Source organism: Zootermopsis nevadensis, unplaced genomic scaffold (assembly GCF_977971745.1).
Source record: "Zootermopsis nevadensis isolate Lab colony 2312 unplaced genomic scaffold, Znev_1.0 Znev_ptg000001l, whole genome shotgun sequence".
Taxonomy (NCBI): domain Eukaryota; kingdom Metazoa; phylum Arthropoda; class Insecta; order Blattodea; family Termopsidae; genus Zootermopsis; species Zootermopsis nevadensis.
In genome coordinates this window covers 10,519,390-10,541,477 of record NW_028259133.1, presented here as the reverse complement: position 1 = coordinate 10,541,477, position 22,088 = coordinate 10,519,390, and the positions used below count along the sequence as shown (strand labels likewise).

Here is a 22,088-nt window from a genome sequence, read left to right as displayed (position 1 = left end):
TTAGTCATTCTACCGACTGAGCTGTTCCGGGTTGTGTTAATATAAAAACATTATTTTTTAAATCTTGAAAATATTTTCTGAGTGTTTAGTACATCAACTCTTTAATTTTTGTGTTTGTTTTAATACCAATTATTATAAAAGTCATATCAAGCCTCGGCGCTATAGACTTCAATACTTTTAGCTTGTTAGATGTTATATAGTGCATGAAGATATCGACGCATGAACTTGTAGCAAAATTACTTAGGAACGTGTGGAAGGTAGGATGGGTAGATGAACCAATCTATACTGAAATGCTCAATAGAATATTAAGTTCAACAGAAACCAAGATCCATCCTAAGTTCTACGATTTTCTTAGCAGCAAGCTTTGGATGTCAGCGCAACTCAGCTCGGAGTCTGAATCGAAAATTGCGATACTGGGAAAGTGTTGCAAGGAGAAGCAAACCCACTAGGAGCCAGGACGCACTGTGGAAAATGTGACATACTGGAGAGAGAAGAAGGATTAACCTGCAAGAGAGATCGGAGAGGGGTGTCTGCTGGTGGGTGGAGGCGACGTCGTCTTGTAAGACGTCGGGCGTCGTCGCAACCTCCACATCAGTGCTTCACCCTTCCCCTCCACATGCCGGGCTGTCCGTGTCACCCTACACACAGAGAGATTGCTGTCGTCTCTAGAATATAATCCAACAGAAACCCCACGAGATGGGCTTGTGTGTGACTGCCTAAACAAACGAATATCCTGAGATCATTTTGTCTGAGTGTCATCCAAATCTTGGTCGGACTAAAATCCTAACAATTCCTGTCAAATACAAAAGGACAAATTCCTTCTTGAGAAGCTACTAGTCACTCAGATTGCCAAGAAATTCCCTGCGTTTCATGAAATGCAAATGTAGTCTATATTAAGCCTATGTTTTCACAAGACCTCGCCTCTGTACTCTATCTTGAGCCAGATTAATCCATATATAGGAATGCATTTTCGTTATGAAGCTAATAGAATAAATGTTTTCTGTCTCTCAGGTTTCCTTTATTTTTTACATTACATGCAACTAAATAAATATTAAATATTTGCTCAGTTAATAGCTTATTAACAAGATCCTTTTATTGAAAGATGTGTTTAATTTTCTCGATACAAGTTTGCTGCTGTTGAAAATGATTCCGATTTGTGAAGAAGGTTCAGCTGTGTATGGAGTGCGTTACTATTGCTATTGCTTGTTCGTTCAGTGCATTTGTTAAAACTTACCTCCACACCTTATCTCACAATACCTTGGAGAGGAATTAGGCATATAAGCCAGTTATATTAAACCTTATATAAATCCTAATTTTATAAAAATGCATGCAATTTCGAAATAAGACTGACAAAGAACAATAAGACTGTTTCAATATTTTTCGTCTTTATTTAGAGTAGGCGTGTATAATCAAGTCTGATTCCCTAATTGAATGTCTGTTAATGGCATTATATACTAAATTAAACCTACTTTGTTGGAACACACAGTAATTATTTTGTGGTTCGTCATTACCTGTCTTTCTCAAGGGAAGTAAGTTAAGAAAATGTTAAATGTAAGTGTGAGTTAATTGATAAGTCCAGCAACCATGTTTAGAGGGTGATTTACATGCATGAAAAGTATATATTTCATTCTTTAATATTCATTCATGCATGCATATATACACATACATACATACATGCATGCACAAATGCAACTTACATACACAACACACACATACATATGCGTATATGTAAAGAGGGCGTACATACACAAGGCCGAAAGCCGCTGTTAAACAGTGAGCACACCACCTTCCAATTCGGTAGGTGGCTTGTTCAAATTTCGGTTGGAAAATGGTTTGTCTTGGCTGAAGTATTTGTGCTTTCCCCTAGTCCTTGGAGACACATGCCTTGATATTTAAAGTTAATACTAATTCAGATAGACACACATAGATTAATAAGGTCAGTTTTAAGCTGTGTTAACTACGCTCTCATATTCAAGTGCACTCTACTAAGCGTAGCGTCAACCAATTAAAACAGAAGTTTACATGCCGTAATAAAAAATACAATTGTAGCATTAGAAGCCCAAAATACGTACCTTTTTACCCCGATATTCATTAGAGTCTCGCAGTCATGTACAGTAATTAGGCCTCTACAGGGGAGACTGTGTTCCAACTGGGTGTACTCCCTAGTACCCTGAAGACGCTGATGGTGTCTCCGGACAACAGTGTCGAGCTGTGTGTAAGCGGCAGTGTGTGGTGATTGATTGTACAAGCTCGTCACACCACAGCCAAGGCGCGGGCAGGCTGGAGCGAAGCTTCAGACATACACATAATTGTATTACTTCGCTATTAAAACAATGGAACCGCAACGTGAACAGAAAAGTGGGTCTATTGCTACTTCACATTATACAGTTACAGTAAAAATAGAGCAGTTTTATTCTTCCGGATTTATGAGTTTTCCTGTTACATCAACGATTGTGCACGCTAAAAAATATCGCAATTCTATGTTTTTCTTTTGTTTTTTGTTTACATCTTGAATGTCGTTTCCTTTCGCAATTTTACATCCCAAAGGCGTTTTTTAAGTATCGATTGGAGAAAACAAACCACCATCACAGCTAATTACAGTATTCTTGATCCATAGACAAATAAAACAGAAAATATGATACAATAAATATGTCTAAAATAATTTCGCTTCTTTACAAGCAACTGACATGCATTTTTGATGACAATCTACAGCCTACTTGCTAAGCGATGTTTTGGTACAGTTCGTTCCTTCACATTGTTCGGTGTCTTACGTTCATCAAGCACCTCACGCACATTATGAGTCATTTTATAATTTGTTGAGATAATTTTTAAAGAAAATATTGGTTTATAGATATATTTATTGAACTTCCCGCAATATTACAATTGACAAATTGTTATCCTTTATGGAGTTCATCTCAAAGCAGCTTACAAGGCTGGCAGAAGTAAAGCCCTTGCTAGCTGTAGCTAGCTGAGCAAACAGACATCGCATATGCATAATCCCCGGTTTTGTCTGGACGAGAACACGAATGTAATCTTACGGCATTCACGGGCAAGAATCGGGCAGTGGCGGGCACGGTAGAGACCTGCTCTGCGCAGGTTGTGCAAATAACCTCAGCGCTCTCTGATTTAGAAAGCACATTGCTCTTTATTAGATAAGATATTCTCACCGCTGTGAAAATGTATTGCCTATGTCTTATTTCCTCAGAAATAGTCACTTTAGACATTAGTCTCAGTTTTCAATTACAATTTGCTATCTAGAAAATAAAGACAAATTATTTTACGGTGGTACATGAAGCAAACGTAGGCTATGGGGGAAATATTTTGGTTCCGAAAGAATGTTAAACTAAGATTGTATTCATTATTCGCCCAAATTAATGTGAGTATTATTGTATTGTTGTTATTTTTGGTTAAAGGTAAAATTCCGTTTGCAGTCCTCCATCGTCACCTATCCTGAGTAATTTATGTCCAAGCCCATGACATGTTACTCTTTATAGTGAGGAATTGTTAGATCCTAGGTAAATTCACAGGCTAGACGATCTCTCCTTTTTGGCGGTCTGCCACTGCTTATTTAACATATGCAAAACTGTTCTTCAACTCTGTGGGTGCAGCGTTATAAGAATCGCCCAATTCTATCTGCCAAATATTTGCACTTGTTAAACATTTAGAACGGCAATTTGAGTTCGAAACTATAGTAGCTGTATTTAATACTGTAATATGATATAATATAAAACCATAGGTCTATATCACCTGTTCTAATAAATGTCCATTATAAAAAATTAATTCAGATTTATTTCTAAGCTAACTTAAAAAACGAATTTCTGAAAACGCCGGGTCATCCGTCTGGTAGTTAATGGAGATCTAACTGCTGGATCACTTTTATTAAAACTGGGTATGACAAGATTATACTAACTTTGTCAACAAGCCTTTCTTTATATTAGCATAATTCACTTTTACGAACATTTTACTTAAAGACCTAAATGAATGTCCTATGTATGCTATTAAACCTTTCCAGTCTTGAAGACAGACACTGATAAAGCTTTAAACAGCCTATGGGACTTATGTTACTAATACGATTATTACCATGTTAAATTTCATGAACTTTAATTACTTTTAATTGATAGTCGACTGGAGTACTCAATGAACTATGTATATCCTTGTGAATCCTTATACAGATTTTAATGAAGACAGACAAAACACAGCTTTTAAAGTAAAAACTATTATGTGTAAGTCTAATTTAGTTTAATTTATTTTAAGGTGAACATTTATCAAAGGAGGTCTTCGTTGTGAGCCCTTTGACAAGTTTACGGCACTTTTATTGTGTAAATCTTACCGTGTTTGAAATTAATTTGCTTTAATAACCAGACAACAAATATATGTTATGAAAACAATACACAAATGGAACACACCAAATTATTGTCACCCCAACTTTGAATTTTTCTTTTCTTCTTACCGAAGGAGTTAAATTTAAGTGAGTTTTATTATTATTTGCGTAGCCTATACATAAGCCTATAAGCCTACTTAGTTTTGTACTTTTCGGAATTACAAACAACATTCTTTTCGGTGGTTTGTTTGACAATGCATTTTTTGGCCTCAAGTATCTGTTTAACATAATTTAAAATATTTATCTGAAGTGGAAATATATCCTAAATAAATGACAACGAAAACACGTTGGAGATTTCCAAAAGTTGGATAGAACTATAGACAGAGTACTTTCCATCTTGACTGGCCCATTCGTTCAGACCTCCCCTCTTGCCATCCTATATGAACCCTGTTATTTCCAGCATTGTCATTTCAGCTCCTAGAAACATCGGCATCTACCGACCAGTCCACACGACGCCAGAGTAAATCATCATCGAGTGTTTAAAGTTTGATGAAATATTTTAGAATTGAATCTTAAGCGCCATGTTTGTACTCCTTCGCTGATTCGCGCCTCCTAAGAGTAAGACAGGAGCTCCTGTCTTACAGCTCTGCAGTTACTAAGCCAGCTGCTTCCTTTTCGTACGCCACTGGTAGTTTTAAATAGCTACCTCTTTTGAGGCAATCCGTTGCTCTAAGCAGTTTACAACAACTCCTTTTCACGTGATTGTCTACCTATGGTGTCTTAAACACCCTTCCTTTACGTATGCTAGCGGTGCGCCGTGGTTCATTATCCCTACAGCCTTATTCACGTATACTTTCTCATTATCTCCATTATACCTCGCCACGTCCATCTATGCCTTCGTTCCACCCTCTTCTTGTCACAGGCTTATCTTCTTCGTTCGCTATTGGTGTGACAGTTTTTAATCTTGAGTCCCCCCTTTGTTGATATAACTCTCCTTTTTACTGGCTTTCTTATCTGTTACAATAACGCAAGTTCTTCTAGAGTAGACAGGAGTGCTCATTATTTGACTTTAGACACGGAGGGGCCGATGCTTTGGCTGGCAACTTCTCTTTTTCCAAGAAGTATCTGCAGGAACTTGGCAATGAATATTGCAGTTTAGTTTTGCTTAAATGTGAGATATCCATCCTACTAATTGTAGGATGACGTTGGTACATTCTTTGCCCTACTGGAAAGCGCCATTTTGTAGCATGGCACAATACACAGCACTGCTGTATGTACTTTACGCTAGAGTAAAGAAGTCCTTGTCACGTATGAGGCCTGAAAAGTCACTTGCTGCACTACTAGCACTAAAAAAGTGTTTGTTTTGATTTGTTTTAAAGTTTACTAATAACGCTTTAGAACGCTGGTAATTATTAAATGGTTACAACACAAATAAATCAATAACGATACTACGGACAGCGGAAAGCTATAAAGACATGTGAGAAATATTTTTGTATTAAAGATCATTGTTATAAACTCAGGAATAGGGGTTGTATTACATCATTTGCCAACAAGGCCGCCTACGTCATAGGGACTTGAGCAATACAAAGTGAACACTATATATTCTCTCCTGTGTTCTAGGCCATCGATGGTTAGACTATAGTTATAGTTTCGATAGCATCGACTATGTACAATCCTTGAAATATAGAACGTTTCTGAATAAATGATGCGTGAGGACCCACTTATGGTCCTCTCTGTTAGCAGATCTTAACATATTAGACTCACATTTTGGAATTATGTAAAGGCAAAATGTGTTCCTCCAAAGTGATGTCACAAAACAACACCTTAAAAGAAAGTTGTTGGAAGCTGCTGTTGCAACTATAGATGATGTAACCGAGGTTACATTGCAGCCCGCATGAGAGCAGCTAAATTAATCTACAGATAAAATGTATACCGAGACACAAACTAAACTCGTATCAAACAAAGGCACCATAATTAATAAATTTAGGTATACAGTATTGTTTGTAAGTCACAACCAGCACCAGGAATCTATTTAATAAATATTTAAATTTAAATACCGGAATTATATTATAAACAATCTGTGTCCGTAGGCTATATAATAACTATTCTAAAATTTCTTGCGTTAAAAATGACGACACATATATCGGCATATAGCATACATACAATTAGAAATATAAGTTTGGGTAGAAGTTAAAATTTCCTTCTATCAAAGTTCATCAAACTTCTTTCAAAGAAATACACCGATATTAACGTGACTTCATTATTCAAACGCTGCTGATAATTAACCCGGCCTGAGCACTAAACATGCTGCCTCACACATTTTGAGACTTTAACAAAATGGCATGTAACCGCTTTTTTTTAATAATTCATAATTTCACAACACGAATGAGGATAATGCTCATGGTTATAACTTCTATCGTTAGTTGAAAATTCAAAAAATTTGTGACCTACATTCAGCGTGTCTCACTTTGAAATTCACAACGCTCATCATCACTGAACATTATTCTGCAAGGTGGACATATTTATGACCCACTAACCGAACAATTGACAAGGGGGTGGTGAGGAGAGGGGTGGAATGTGCTGAACTGGGAAATGGCAGTATTATGTTACCCTTTCGTACCTCCTTCCTCTGCGAGGTGTTTGATTGTAAAACTGTCTTTTCCGACAGAACAGACAGCTTGCTAGGTTGAAATTTATAGTTTCAGAGAGTTGACCTTCCACATACTTCCAACAAGAAGAAAACGCATTGAAATGGGAATGAAGGAGACAGTCCTTGTTATTGACGAGAGGTCTGGACAGTGTGAGAGGACGAAAAAATAAACTATTTGCAATGGAAATAGATTATCTGAAAAGTTCAAAATTATGGCGAATGGGCAGAATATGAAATTATAAAATAAGAAGGAAAAATTTTGGTAACGAAATAATAATAGAGATCAGAATTGAAGCGGTTGAAATGGTATAGATATGGAGTGCAAATGGACCATTATCCGTGGTCAAAAAGAATATATGACTGGACTAAGATAGTTGTAAAAGTCGGCGTTTCACAAGCCAAGACTAGTAGAAGAACATAACTATATTACATACATGCCCGGCAGAAGAGGTGTTTAGCGGTGAACAGTTACAAACGCCTATTACTACTAATATTAAAAATAACTTTTCGAAGGCTTTGGTGGTTTCATTTATTTCAGTATAAGGAATTTTCCTTGCAGAATTGTTTCAATAGGTGAACGAAACTCATAGCCATTTTGTTCACAAACCCTGAACTCTGGTGTAACTACAGTTATACAGTTCGTTTACTGATAAATTTGAACGCAACTGTAATTTACCAGCTCCCAGGTTAAAATGCATAGTTTGCCGCCAAGCGCTGCAAGGTTTTCCCGATACGAGTCAAGAATCTTTCTATGAAAAACAACAAAATTAATTTAACATCTTCATACCATCTCCTACCGGGATCCAGGAAGTGACGGTTGCATTCAATTTATTTAGTGAAGACATTGTATAATCGTGTGCTAGGAGCATGTACTAATTTACTGTCATGAATGATTTCGAGGAACGGAAAGAAGAAACATGAGGTCGAACACAATCCTGATTCTGTCACTGGAAGGTACGTCGCGAATAGGATACGGGTTATGAATTGTTAACCACCTACATAACTACACTACGTCACAATCCACAAAACCATAGTAGCCATTATTACCGCAGTAAGAACCTCACACCTCAGAATAAGGCTAAATATTACCGCTTACTAACGTCATCATACCAAAACTCGTGTTTATGTTCAGTATATTGCGTCACCCTGAAGACTGTCCTGTTTCGATGCTGTCTATGGTAACCTGTAACATTCATGCCTATGGGCTATTTATTATTTTACACTCAATCTTCAAACCGAAGGTCTCCAAACCTCTTCCGTTCGCAACCTGAGAAAGAATCTGCGTGGTACCTGCATATAGTAAAATAGGTTAATTTCATGGAGCAGATACCTTTTCAGAAGAAGATAACCGCTCAGTTGTCCAAGATATTCTTTGTCCTTTCTGGAACACACAGTAATCACAGGAACCTATCGATGGTTCTAGCTCTGATTCACATGAATCCAATCCACATGGCCACAACATACAAACCCATCTCTGAGAGCAGTTTACTTCTGATTACATTTAGGTCTCCCAAGTACTGTCTTCCCCTCATGTTTACGGTCTAATTATTTCTTATATTCTCCATTTTTTTTATGTCCGCTACTCTGTCACTTATTTCATCCTTCTCCATTTCAACAACCTGTTAATACCAGATGAATATAAATTGTGAATTTTTTCCCCATTTCTTGTCACTTCTCGCTCCTAAGTCCTAATATTATTTTTAGTTCTGTGTTCTCAGATACACTCAATGGATCGTAACATGAAAAATATTACATTTATATACAGCCGAGTACCAGGTTTAGTTTCGACGTTATATAGTGCGCGTTACCTAGAAAGCGTCGTTAAATAAATTGTAAATAATGAATACTAAGTTACGTAAGCATTCCGTTGATTTGGTGTGATATTCATGTATTAACGAGAGGTCATATTGTGGCTTAGAGTAGTTCTATAACTGCGCGTAGCAGTCCCTGGATTTCACTGTCCTAACTGTAGTAGGTGCCCTTTATAAGCCACCCACACACATATATATTACTCATTACCAACGAGCATAGTCCTCAAAATTTGTAACATTCTAACTACATTTACCTTTTTCATCTTCAACATCACCACCACCATCATTAACATTGCTTGTCTGTTCTTAAAAATGAAAGAATGAAACTGCTTGGAACTGACCCATTACAGATAATAGTATAATTCATAATCAGCAGGTATTGCCTTCTAAGAGAAAGAAATTTGCACCTTTCTAGTTGAGATATTGCTGAGTGACACCTATGTACAGAATATCGTAAAAAGTATTGGTTATTTTCGACTACCTGATGAGATTGGAGAGATCTGATACCAAGCAGAATTCGTACGGCTTACATTACAGCTGAGACAGGGGTAATCCGAAAGAAACTGCACAGCAGTGTCAGAATGTGACAAGTTGATTAATTGGAATATACAGGGATTTACAGGCCTCTTTTTACAGCTATATTTCCACAGAACGAAAAATATTTAAATCACGTAGTCTTATCAAACCAAGAAATTATCTGTACGTTAGAATTTGGCCGTCATAGGTACTGACCAGGTGTATGCATCTGTGAATTAAATTAATTTTATAAATACTAATACCAATTTCTGTAGCTGAATGTTCTTTGTTGTTGAGTTACGCGCAACATGTACGGTCAACTAAAATAAATAGGAAACCTTTTAAGAAAATCACGCCGGATGACCGCTTAAAAATTGGTTTAACGGAAGGAATTTTACTGACTGGATGTGTCTTTAAAATATAGGTACAGTTTTTAATGGCATGTGGATACGTATCTTACGAAAAATACTCTCTTCGCTCTTTCTGGCAGTCATATTTGTCCTTTTTCCATTCCCCTTCCTTTCTTTCTTATTTTCCGTTCATCTCATTTCGTCTCTTTTTCTTCTTGACGTGTCTAAGAGCCAGCAGAACCAACCTCTTCTTCTTTTCTACATGTCTTTCTGTTCTTCTTGCCTGGCGTTCTGTGTGCATGAGGAGAGTGATTAATGAATTTGTCCGGGTTTCGTTCACTGTCCCCTTACGACCTACTCATGAGCCTTCCATTGTAGAAGAAACAGATGATTTCTTTCTACTACTTAGATCCTACCGCTCTAGTAGTACATTTTTTTGTACAGGTTTCCCCATTCCCCTGTCCGTCCATACAGCTTTCTGCAACCTTCTGCTTGTGCAGTTTAACGGCTGTGATTATACCTATTGTAGTAACTTCTTTTCTGTAGAAACTAACATTCAGCATTCCGTAAACGTTTCTGTGACCTACTTCCAAATTCAATGGTGTTTACTTATTCGTACTTACAAGAAAAATAATATGAATCTGGATTCAAAATCGCAATATTCCGTTGATATTTTTTGAAATTTTATAAACTATTGACGTAAGTTTTCAATGGGATGTCCAAACTGCAGTAACAATTTCCACTCTTGTGTTAGTAACCGTAAAATCGAGAGCTTTAATGGGTAGATCTATTATATCCCTTGAATTTAAAAGCAGTGTATAATGTATGATGTGCAGAGGTTTTACAAAATTATTTTTCGATCGAAGTGAAAGTCGAAAGATACCGTTTAAAATCATTTATGTCTGTATGTTATGACACATTTGCGGAATTTCGTTTTAAGAGTACAAATATTTCCAAATCGAAAACCGGTTGCCCATATTTTCTCAGATATCGGTAATTAGATGCCAACATTTTTATTTCAAAACAACGCATTCTAGTCAATAGTTCAAAACCATTACACACGATGCAAGGAAGGTCCAGTGCTCATTTCTTACTACACACACACAGGACAAACCTTCAGATACTGTTGCAAAAATATACTTCTTCTGTTGTTGTAGTTATCCAGTCTCTGTACTTTCATTACTAGCTCATTTAAAGTACTTGACTTCAGAATCAGAAAAAAATAGCTGACAACGTTTTGTGTAATACACTGCAGCTCACTCAATAAAGCGATTGTCCACGGACTGGGCGACGAGATTTCAATCACATACGCCACACAATACAGCGATTTAAACCCGACGCCGAGTGTCGTGATCTTTCCTCGTCGCCGACGCCGAAAGGATTCGGTATGATGGTGAAGGGAGTGTCATCATCTAGATGGATACATTGCGGGTTTGGTGTGAATAATTCAAATGGCTGTTATCTGAGTTTGGCGCTGTTGTTAGATGTTGGACGACGTCTCAGAGTATTTCCTATGTAGGCATCTACCAGGCTGTATGGTGTTCAAACCCAGAAGACAGCCATCTTCATACTCGTCTCCACGAGAACTTCACATCTCATGTAAATATTCAACGCTGAGAGGGCACTGCGTCTCACTGTGTCCTCAAGGTTGTTTTAATTCCAAGTGATCAACGTGGCAGTACATTGTGAGCTAGACGTCTAGCATTCGTAGGTAGAAGCTAATCGAGTTCAAGGTCAGGACACGAGTGCCCAAGCTAAGGCCCGATGCAACACTGCGAGCATAGAATCATGCATCGTTAGCTAATTTTAAACTCTGAAAATATTACGCCACATAGCAGAATGGTGCCTGAGATCCAACATTTTAGTACATCGGGCGTTAGTAAACTTATTTATTGGTCAGACTTCAACAAATACTGTCTGAGGAGGGAAAAGTTGTCTTTGTGTTTAAACACCAGTCCATGTAGATGTGTAAAGGATTGGAGGTACAGCTGTACGCTTTTAAAACCTCGAGAAAATAAATGAAGGTTTGTGGTATGTGTATATGCTGTAGGCCTATGTATACTCTTATGGATCATGTTCACAAGAGCCCATTATTGGACCCCATTTGAGCCAGTCCAGTACAGCCGACACTATTTTTGTGAGAAGCATTTTCGTTTACCATTCAAACTGTGTCCTTGACTCACAAGTTGCCTCATCCGTTGAGGTTTTCTGCGTAATATACACATAGGTTCTAAGCAGTGTCGCCTTTTGGGTCAGTAGGGAATAGGAATTCTTTGCGTATCCGAGACTGCAGCTTCCAGTTTTCGGCTAGACGGATATTAGACATTTTATTACAGGCCAGTGTGATTAGAAATGCATACAAAGTGTTTGTTATAATACATGGAGGGAGTTAACTAGTTGGAAGTCCTAGGCGTAAATGGGAGGGTAATATTAAAACCGGTTCAAACAGAAGGATGGGTGGATATGAACTGATTCACGTGTTTCAGGTCATAACCGCTAGTTGACACTTTTTAATATGTAAAGAATCTTGTTGTCCCGTAAATGGCGGGGTATTTGTTGACTAACTGAGCAACGTTTAGCTTCTGGTGAGGGACTCATCTTCATGGAGTTATTGAATATAGGTATTTATAAGAGAAAGAAATACATTTTTGGCGAGCTCTTTTGACGTTTTAGTTGCGTCGTGAAGTGCGGTGTAGTTCCGTTCTCCGCCCGTTATTTTGTGAGGCCATCGAGCTCTTATTCGTACGTTCCGCGTCCTTCCACTGTCCGCGATACTCCCACACTCCTCCCCATGGAAATCAAGTACATGAGATCTATCCGCTTCAATTTCCTGAATATTACGAGAAGGAAGCACAGGCTTGTTGGCAGAAATGATGAGAGAAAGAGACTGTAAGATGAACAGGGAGAAATGAGACGGAGAGGAGACGAAATTGTACATGGCTGCGTTCTAAAGTTTTTCTTATGTTTGTATGTTAATCGTTGTACACCACGATGCTTTGCTGATGCAAAGATGAAAAGCGATGTAACGCCAAACACCGTTCGTCACGTGGTGAGAGCTAAATCGATGGGCGTCAGTCAGGCTTTTGCTACCGGTAAGCTACCGAAAGCTTCCTCTGGCGAGTGCACCAAATTCTGAAGAGTGTCATGTTCAGTTCAGGAAAAAAAAACGTGTGGTTAGCGAGGAGAAATAAGAGTACTGTAGACTGATTACAAGAGGCTAATACGTATATGTATAGATAATTATTAGTAGAGTTATTGTATGATGTTAATAACATTAAAATATATGGCAATTTCTAGTAAAATTAATGTCACAATATCGTCATTTTTTGAGAGAAAGTTAACCCACCTGTCGATTCCAAATTTACTGGACCACAATATTTCAACTCTTTGACGCGGTTTGCTGTAACAAGGATAACGAATTTGTAGCACACTCGTGACACGTGAGACTAATCCGCTCTGTAGGCGTCGATAGCTGTCAGTCTTCGTGTTTTTTAAAGGGAGGGGAGCATGTGACTTGTTTTAAAAAAAGTAATTTGAGAAAAAAAGAAAAATCAGCGTCGCCGGAATTTTTGCCCGCAGATGTTTGCGTCTGGAGCTGGCTTTCGGGGTAAGCGGGGCCAAATGTTGCCCGTTTCAGCAAACATTGCAGATAAAGTCTTCAGGGTGAATCTTCAGGAAGTACGAATGCTGTCGAGGCTGGGGCCCATCTAGCAAAACTATCATTCAGAAAATAAGGAAAAGCAACTTCCTTAAGACTGAAAAATGCAGTCCAGAGTGAGACTTACCATTAAAACTAGGCATGAATTAAGTAAGAGTTGGGTGTTTTGAGAGAGAACCGAATATCATTTCTTCGCTATATACAGTACTGTCAGGAACATTTAAATGGTAGAACGTAATTTGAAATGTCCACTGTCATTGACAAATCAATATAGGCCTCCATACCGTCAGACTACTTCTGAGAAATAAATTAAATCAAACAATTGGGTTTTATGCATTATTCTTTGGAACCGAATTTCACCGTGTAGAAGTAAAAGTTGTTGTTGCTTGTCATTTTGACGGTATCTCTTCAATCCTAAGTGATACCCAATGAAGTAGGTGCTCGAATATAGTAAATTATTGTAATGCCTGCTTCAAACACTTACTTAAATATCATAGTAATTATAAGTCTATTGTTTCTTTGTTTGGTATAATTTTCGTTATTTTATTTATTTTTTGTTTTATCATTTACTTTCTTCTCTTTATTTTTTCCTCTTTCATTTTCCAGTTCTTCCTTCCAGTAGATGTGGTTTTCTTCCAGTCACGAAACTGAGCGACCGCGCTCTCTGAAAACGTAGCAGCGACTCCAGAACGCTTCCTAAGATGTCTGTAGAGGGGAAGACTCACGGCCGTATTAAACATGAATAATGTAACGGAGGAGGCATAGGACGATGTTCATGGGGGAAACGAAGGTTGAAATGAGATCAGGCCGTGTTTAGCTTGCTGTGGTGATGTGTGCACCATCCATATTGAAACGATATTACAAGGATGAAAATTAAGTTATTACCATGTTTCCACAATAAGAAGACTTCTGTTTTCATAACGTCTTTGAGAAAACGGTATTAGATTCTGGGTTTAAAAGATAATGAATCTTTTTTGTTTAAACTTCATGGGTAAAACTTTCCGACGCCTTATGGTGGCGTGAACACGTTACTATATTGGCCCGAAATATTCACCAACAGTTGGATACGCTTTATTGCAAAGATAATAAATCATCTTCATTCTTGATGGTATCTTTATAGATGGCTGACTCATTAATCCATAAATAAATATGTACAGATGGCTGTTACAAACTAAAATCCGAAGTTAAAATTCTTCAATATTTGATTTAATAAAACTCTTAAAGCTGGTCAGTTAATATCTTTACGTTTTACACTTCTTTCAATTTTGAACTAATATGCACCACTGAAACGTCAGTCAGTATCCAAGAGACTGCATGGAGCAAGATTCCAGATGTCAGAAATCTTTAATATTTGATAGTTTAAATCTAACAGGTCAAATGCTGTATGATGGCCTCATTAGTCTTCCATTAACAAGTTTAATAATACAGACAACGAAAATTTACTTTCTTCTGATTCAGTAGGCAGATATGGATGATGTAATTAACTGTTAGGCTTATAGATGCCGCTCTAACAAAAAATGTACAGTATCTTTCGTTGTATTTCCGATAAGTAGAAGGTTTAAGATTAGTGATGACATGAAAGTTACTTGATTGGTGTGAGATATTTAGCATTTAGTGCTATAATACTAATTTAAATTACGTAAACTTCGTCATGCTTATCGGTGGCCTGTGCTATTCATATTTTCTGTCGATACAGAATATCAAGTGACTGGCAATATGTAAGCATTCTTAAGATTAATTTGAATTCCAGCACGCCCAATAATGTAACGGCGGTACGTACATCCATGGAGAAGGGTTTCATGAGTTTCCGAATCCACTTGAATACCAGGAAAATGATTGAATTGTTAACATTCTTATCATCAAGTAACTTAACCAGCAAATGTTTACAACTGTCTTACTTGTGTAGTTTAGAAATGGATAGAGGCTGTAGTGGCCTGATTTAAGGAGCTAACACATGCATTTATCTGGAGGGATAAGGAAAATTGTTGAAACCTCGAACGAATCAAACTTTGGACCAAAATTTGAATTCAGGAATCCCGGAATATGACGCAGGAGTCTTAATTATTAAACTTCAACTTTCGACCTTGTCGTATCGACAGATTAAATGAAATGTATTCAGTGTGAAACGCAGTTTGCAATCATCGCTTTTTTTCATAGAAAGAATGATGATCGTTTGTTGAGAGGTCAGAGGAGAACACGGAAACTGCCTCTTAATTTCATCGCCTCGAACTTTATATTGCGTACCGTAACTGGCAAATGTAATGCTGAAACATTACCATGAACACGGTGATTTTTTCTCATATTTGATTAGTAGCGTACAGAAACAACTCAGCAGCCAACGATCTAGGTGGAGCCTAGTAGTACATTTTCAGAGAGCATGTAGTTTGTGTGTGTCTAGATAACAGGATGACAGCAGGCAACACACCGTATCGTTCATTCCATGGGAATGGACATACCGTGTTTTCGTGACTGGCAGATCGTACACTATATAGGGCACAAGACCTAACCTTCTTTCTCTCTCTCTTCCGGCTTCGAAAGGTTAATTCAGGCCAGCAGGGGGGAAATTTCACGTAAATTTACATCATAGACCCTCGTGTATTATAGAAAAATTAATTTTTTCCATATTCATAAACGAGAAATAAAATTAATGATCAAATAATGCCAGTACAATTACAAATAAATATAATTTGCAAACACTTCACTACTCTTTAATTTTTATATCTTTCCAATATTCCTTGTGCTATTACGAGTGTTAGGCTTGTTTGTGGCCTGAAGTTCTTTGTTACAGTAACACAAAATAAGAGTATTTCATTTTCCGTCTCAGACCTTTTTATATCCCGATGTATTTTAATGCTTTACCCCATGTTTCGGCAAGTTTTCAATATATATTAAATGGTGCACATCGCTTGAAATTACACACACACACACACACACACACACACACACACACACATTCCTCCCTTTTCCTATCTAAAACTCTAATGACTCTAGAACGGCACGCAATACTATTGTCTAATTTCACCGTCGCTTTGTGTGGTTGTAAAATTTGGTTTCTTATCTTGAAATAAAAACATGACTTATTTAAGGTGTTTGAGAAGAGATATTGATGAGGCTGTTTGGACCTAGAACGGAGTTGTGTGACGCCGAAAACTAGATCATAATGCGCAGGTTTACAATTTGTATTTTTAGCCAGATGTTGGGGAGGGGGGGGGGGCGGAAATAAGATTGTATGAGAAGGGCTGTGCGTATAACAATAATAAGGGAAGTAAGAATGTGTAAAAGAATTTATTAGGAAGATCTGAAGCGAATAAACAACTTAGCGCATGCAATCATAAATAGGAAGGTAATATTAAAATGGGTCTTATGTAAATAATGTGTGAGAATGAGGACTGGATTCTCCTGGTCGAGTAAAATATTCAGATGACAGTCTGCTCTGGACGGGATAATGAATCTTTGGGTCCCATAAAATGTTGCGAGTTTCTTGATTAGCTGAACGTACCATTTTGTAGGGAAGAAGGATTGATTATGTTACATGCAGTTACAGTGAGATAGGAACCCTGACATGGTAAAATACGTGTAGGGTTTTAATGAAGAATTCCACCGGGTATTTCTGTGGTATGCACGTATGTATGCGTATATATATACAGTATGTAAGTCTGTGTGTGAATAAAGTAGCTTAATTATAAGTTTATACTAAATAGTATTAAAACAATTGATCTGAACACTGATCTGCGCGTAATCATGAAGCCTGAAAATTTTCAACAAAATATTTAAATATTCAATTCTTATCTTAAAGGAACGCAACACATCTCCATTACACGAATTGGTTGGTTAACGCTATTTAAAATCTGTTTATTTTGAGAAAAATGTCAAACATATTAACACATTTTCTAATGTATGAAGTACATGGCTAAACCATCCTTTTCTGGGTCGTTCCAGGGACATTTTACTTTAAATTGTAATTCTAATCGCGTTTTCTGTGCCATTGTTCTATCCATTCTCCTTAACTGGTCAAACTAATGCAATCACTCCTCTTCTAAATCTCTTAATAAATTTTATATTTAAATTGATTCTCTTAATAATTTGTTCCTAATACCTATCAATTATTTTTCACCATAAATATTGAAATGTTGCATATCTTCTAGTGTATTTTATTTTAATTGTAATTAGAAAACTAGTCAATATGCAGTACTTTGATGATGATGATGATGATGACATTGTCCAAATACGCTTTAATTTAAATTTAGATATTTGCTTGTAGTAAGGAAGAAGCTGTTTTGTCTACAGAAGAATAAATTAAACATACTGACAGACCGCGAATATTAAGTCATACAGCTTCTATGTTAAGTTGCTAAGGACCCCTAAATCGGGGAAAGGATTTAGCACGTCGTTATTTTCAATGTATAGACGAAAAGTAATTTTTTTTAAATTTTAACAACGTGGAGGAGCTAGAAAGAAATCTTCGCTGGGTTGAAATATTTCAATTAATTCGTGCCCCGTTTATCGTGTCGCTTACTGCACGAAATAATTTCCTGATTTACTGCGTCATTTTAAAAGACAAGTATTTTACATGAAACAGCAGGTTACTTTCCCGACATTTGTATTTCTGGTGTAATTTATAATCATATCACAGTGACGCAGTATACGATAAGGTAAAAACACTTGTAGAAAATGGTGTTGAAATTAATGACTAAATTTGAAGGCTTCCTAAGATACGATAATATTTTACTTCTTATTTTGTTTAATGTCCTCATGAATAGAACGAAGAAAACCTAATTGTAAGCAGTTCATGTTAGATCTATGTATGATGTACGTTCAACTATGAGCCCGTATGGATATTCGTACGATTATTTATGAACTGCGATTACATTTTATAAGGAAAAATGTTTCTTGTTAGATTGTACGTTTGGAATAAATCGAAATTCAAATGCTAAACCTAGCTTTTTAAGGAGAAAATACATTTTTAGTATTTATCTCAAATGTTTAAAAGTCTGCAAATGTTTCCAACACCAATAGTATTGAAAATAGTATTGTGAATTACAGAAAATGCAGTTTTTGTTGCGACAACTATTTCAAGATATAGATCATGGTTTTGTAGGTTATGTCGTCGTGTAGTTATTGGGTGGTTTCCAACGTTTCGGGGGAAACACAGTCTACTACTTTCACCTTCCTTGACCCTGAAGACAGCCATCCCAAATATTCGCAGTCACAAATATATCACATCCTGGTTTTCCTTACAATGTTAGCATTTTATTTCGGGACACTTAACTCTTACGTAAACATATTTACACTGTTGTTCTATTAAATATTTGTATAGTAATCATTGTCAGTTGCGTTGAAGTCGATCCTGAAGGAGAAGGCAGAAAATTCCTTCGAAATGTTGTATTATTCTTCGTAGTTTCTTTGTGATTATGCGTCCATTACTATTTGCCATGTCTTTTAACATTTGAATTGTCAGATTCTGATGGGATTTTATTCGATAGGTAGCACCAAGACTGTAGATTATCCACAAAATAAGACTGAATTCGACATGCAAAGCTGGTATTTTTTCCCTACATGAATTTTGTTGATGTTCTTGTTAAATATACTTATAATTAATATATGTCACAAAATTATGGAGCTTTATGAGCTAAAATAGTTTTTGCACTGTGCATTTTGGTTCATTAAATACCGTTTTTCCTCTACTTAACTTCGATTCTTGCTTCCAACATTTCTATACGCCATTTTTGTAGATTACAATATATTATTTTATTTTTTTATCTTGACAACGCCTCCAGTACTTCAGATTACGTATACAGCGTCAAATGATAAAATGTTTAAATACATAATGAATCAGAAAATATATGGAAAGAAGCAGTCTTGGTCAATTGAAGGTACTTTCGCGAAGGAAAACCAATTCAAATCTGTTGCGATAACCGGACTCTGGGCCAAGATTTGAACCTGTGACGTCCCAAATACTAAGTAAGAGTGACATTTACTTTGCTGTGACGTTCCGTTGGTGTCGTTCTGTCCAGGATGCACTGATACCGCCGTTAGTTTGGGCTGCACCGCACAGTGTGCGTGGGCCCATGGAAACGTGTGTTTCTGGGAGGACATCCTGCGGAGCTGCATATCGCGAGTGATACTCTGGTGAGGAGGCGAAGCCCACCCACTGGCACGTCAGTTGGAACAGCAAGACTTTGCAACGCAACGTTTCATATCTTACAAAAACTTGACTACCTCGCTATCAGTGTTGGTTGTTTCGGTCATATTGTGAGCCAATGAGAACCTTGCAACAGCATGGCCCCCTGTGAGACGTCATGGTAGATACGACTCCATGACTTTTAGTCTTACGTAAGTAAATATGAAATGAAAAGTCGAAGGAATTACTGTCACATTTTACGGAAAATATCGATTTTTTGCAGATTAAGCAACTTATTCATAAGCTATCGAAATTTTGTGCACTTAATGAGAAGTAAATTATTAAATTTTACGGAGTATGTGAACATTTATTAAATTACAAATTACTAGAAATAATTTCTTTATCTTCTTTCTAAATGTTTAACATCCACGATGTTGTAAACTTAATTTATGGTTGACCGCTTTCAGAATATAAGCAGCCTTTTACAAATAATAATATGAATCCCTGTAACCGAAACAACCCCGAAATTGGCATGCCGACGTGACGTTAATGATTATAATTATAATGAATTGGAAAGGATCTGGAAGTAAAAGGTTGTAGCCTTTATTAAAGTACTCTTGTTGCATTGGTCTTGAAGGACAAGGAAAAACTAGAAAATTGTGAAATAAGATAGCAGACCGAATACGCTGGGAATCGAACACGAGTGCTAAGGACTGTACTTCGGGTTGATATTACATAAGCACGCACTGTATTCCTTAAAATTTAAGTTACCAACGAGAGTGTTCTAAAATGAGATTAGTTAATTTAATTAAAATTTCAATTACAGGCATACCTCGGAAATATTGCAGGTTCGGTTCCAGACCACCGCAATAAAGTGAATATCAAAATAAAGCGAGTCACACGGATGTTTTGGTTTCCCAGTGCATATAATAGTTATGTTTACACTATACTGTAGTCTATTAAGTGTGCAATAGCATTATGTCTAAAAAAGCAATGCGAGAACATTGCGAGAATTACCAAAATGTGACACAGAGACACGAAGTGAGCACATGCTGTTGGAAAAATGGCGCCGATAGACTTGCTCGACGCAGGGTTGCCATAAACCTTCAATTTGTGAAAAATTTAATATCTGCGTAGCGCAATAAAGCGAGGTATGCCCGTATTTAAGACTATATAAAATTTGGTCATTAAAAGAGACTACCTAGTGCTCACGCAGAATTTACAAAAAAATAAATATTGAAATTGTATTTCTGTAAACATATTCTCTTATCTGTGGGCCTGCTGGGACCAAAATTCCTGTACTGAACATCAAAAGGATCTGTAATTTTAAACCAAAGATTTTCAAAAAGTTAACTGTCAAGATAAACTAAACCACAGAACTGCGATGAACATGGGAGATTTATTGCATGTAGCGATTTTGAAATCTGACTTTAAAGCACGCATTTTCTCTATGTATATATTAAATAATTGTGTACAATATGTGCGTTGTTGGTTAATGCTTTTATTCTTGGCATTCATAATAAAATTTTATTAATGTTATATAAACTTCCAATTTAATTCAGTGGTCAACAACAGAAGAGTGCTTCTTTCTCCTGACAGATTTATACCTCTCTTGTAATATACACGGAAAGACAATTTTTGCTTGTAGGTAAAATGGAAACCTGTAAAGAGGAGGTGGTTATAAATGTGAATAGCACTAGGGTTATGAGATTTGATGTTCTGACGTAGTAGATGCTGTCGTTTGTTATCTTCTGTTTTGTAAACATTTCCTAAGCACACTGCCTCCATCTTCATTTCCACTCCAATTCTGTAGACGGAGGCTATGCGTTCCATCGAAACAATGAAAAATGCTTTCATGTCTACTTCAGTCCTAAAGATGATGGTGATACATTCTTCCAAAACCTATCTACAACCTAGAAAACTACACGGTGCAACAAACCAGACGATCATAATCGACGAAGCTGGTGTGGTCGGGTTGGTCTGTTCATTGATCTAGATCTGGAAATACTTTGTGATGTTGCCACGTGGTCCTGTTGGATCAGTTATCGATTATGCAGAGCTATGAGGGTGGGGGATGGTGTAGAAGGTTCCGAGCTATATTAACGACACTGGCGAAACGATTAGGCGTGGTCCGTCATAAAATTAACGTTCATACGTGAACACGAAGCAGTGAGCACCATTAAATAAAAGCTGTATAATAGCAGTGCGTAAGGTATTGTTGTGTTTTAGTACTGTTATTGAGCTGAATAGACAGCAAGGAATTGTTTCTTATATCTAAAGTTATACACCCCTTACACGGTCTACGATTCTCTGCAACGACTGTTAATTTTAGGGTGAAAGTACATGATGAATCGGAAAAATCAGGTGAATTACTGTTGTCGCATTGCTGGAGGTAAGGCGGCAGAAATTTATGGTTATCGTAACGTTAATTTTTCTCTGAACTTTTTGAGATTCCTAATTTGTAAACGTCCAAGTATACTATTAACATATTGGTAATAAAGTAAATTAGATTTCATAAGTTCACAGTTACATGTTTGAAACAATTATATTTTATAGAAATTCAAACTGATACTAGGTCTACTAATGCAATTATCTTTTCAATTAAGACCATAAAATTGAATTTAATTATGGTTGCAACGCATTTTGTAATAATTAAAATCA

At 36.8% G+C, this 22,088-nt stretch overlaps 1 protein-coding gene and 1 long non-coding RNA gene across 4 annotated transcripts in view; one reads left to right on the top strand and one right to left on the bottom strand.

Annotated features, from left to right (window-relative positions):
• LOC110829915 (uncharacterized) overlaps positions 1 to 22,088 on the top strand; it is a 588,956-nt gene that overhangs the window by 11,035 nt on the left and 555,833 nt on the right. The window contains exon 2 of one of the 3 annotated variants that reach the window (XR_002543122.2): positions 359 to 1,178. The exons of the other annotated variants lie outside the window; for them this stretch is intronic. This is a non-coding gene — a long non-coding RNA (uncharacterized LOC110829915). Of the gene's footprint in view, positions 1 to 358; positions 1,179 to 22,088 lie in introns of those variants that run through there. 3 annotated transcript variants of the gene reach the window in all.
• Positions 2,057 to 22,088, bottom strand: part of Dfd (homeotic protein deformed) — a 68,284-nt gene continuing 48,252 nt past the window's right edge. The window contains exon 3 of the transcript XR_015533584.1: positions 2,057 to 2,291. The gene's annotated coding sequence lies outside the window, so the exon portion shown is untranslated. The remainder of the gene's footprint in view (positions 2,292 to 22,088) is intronic.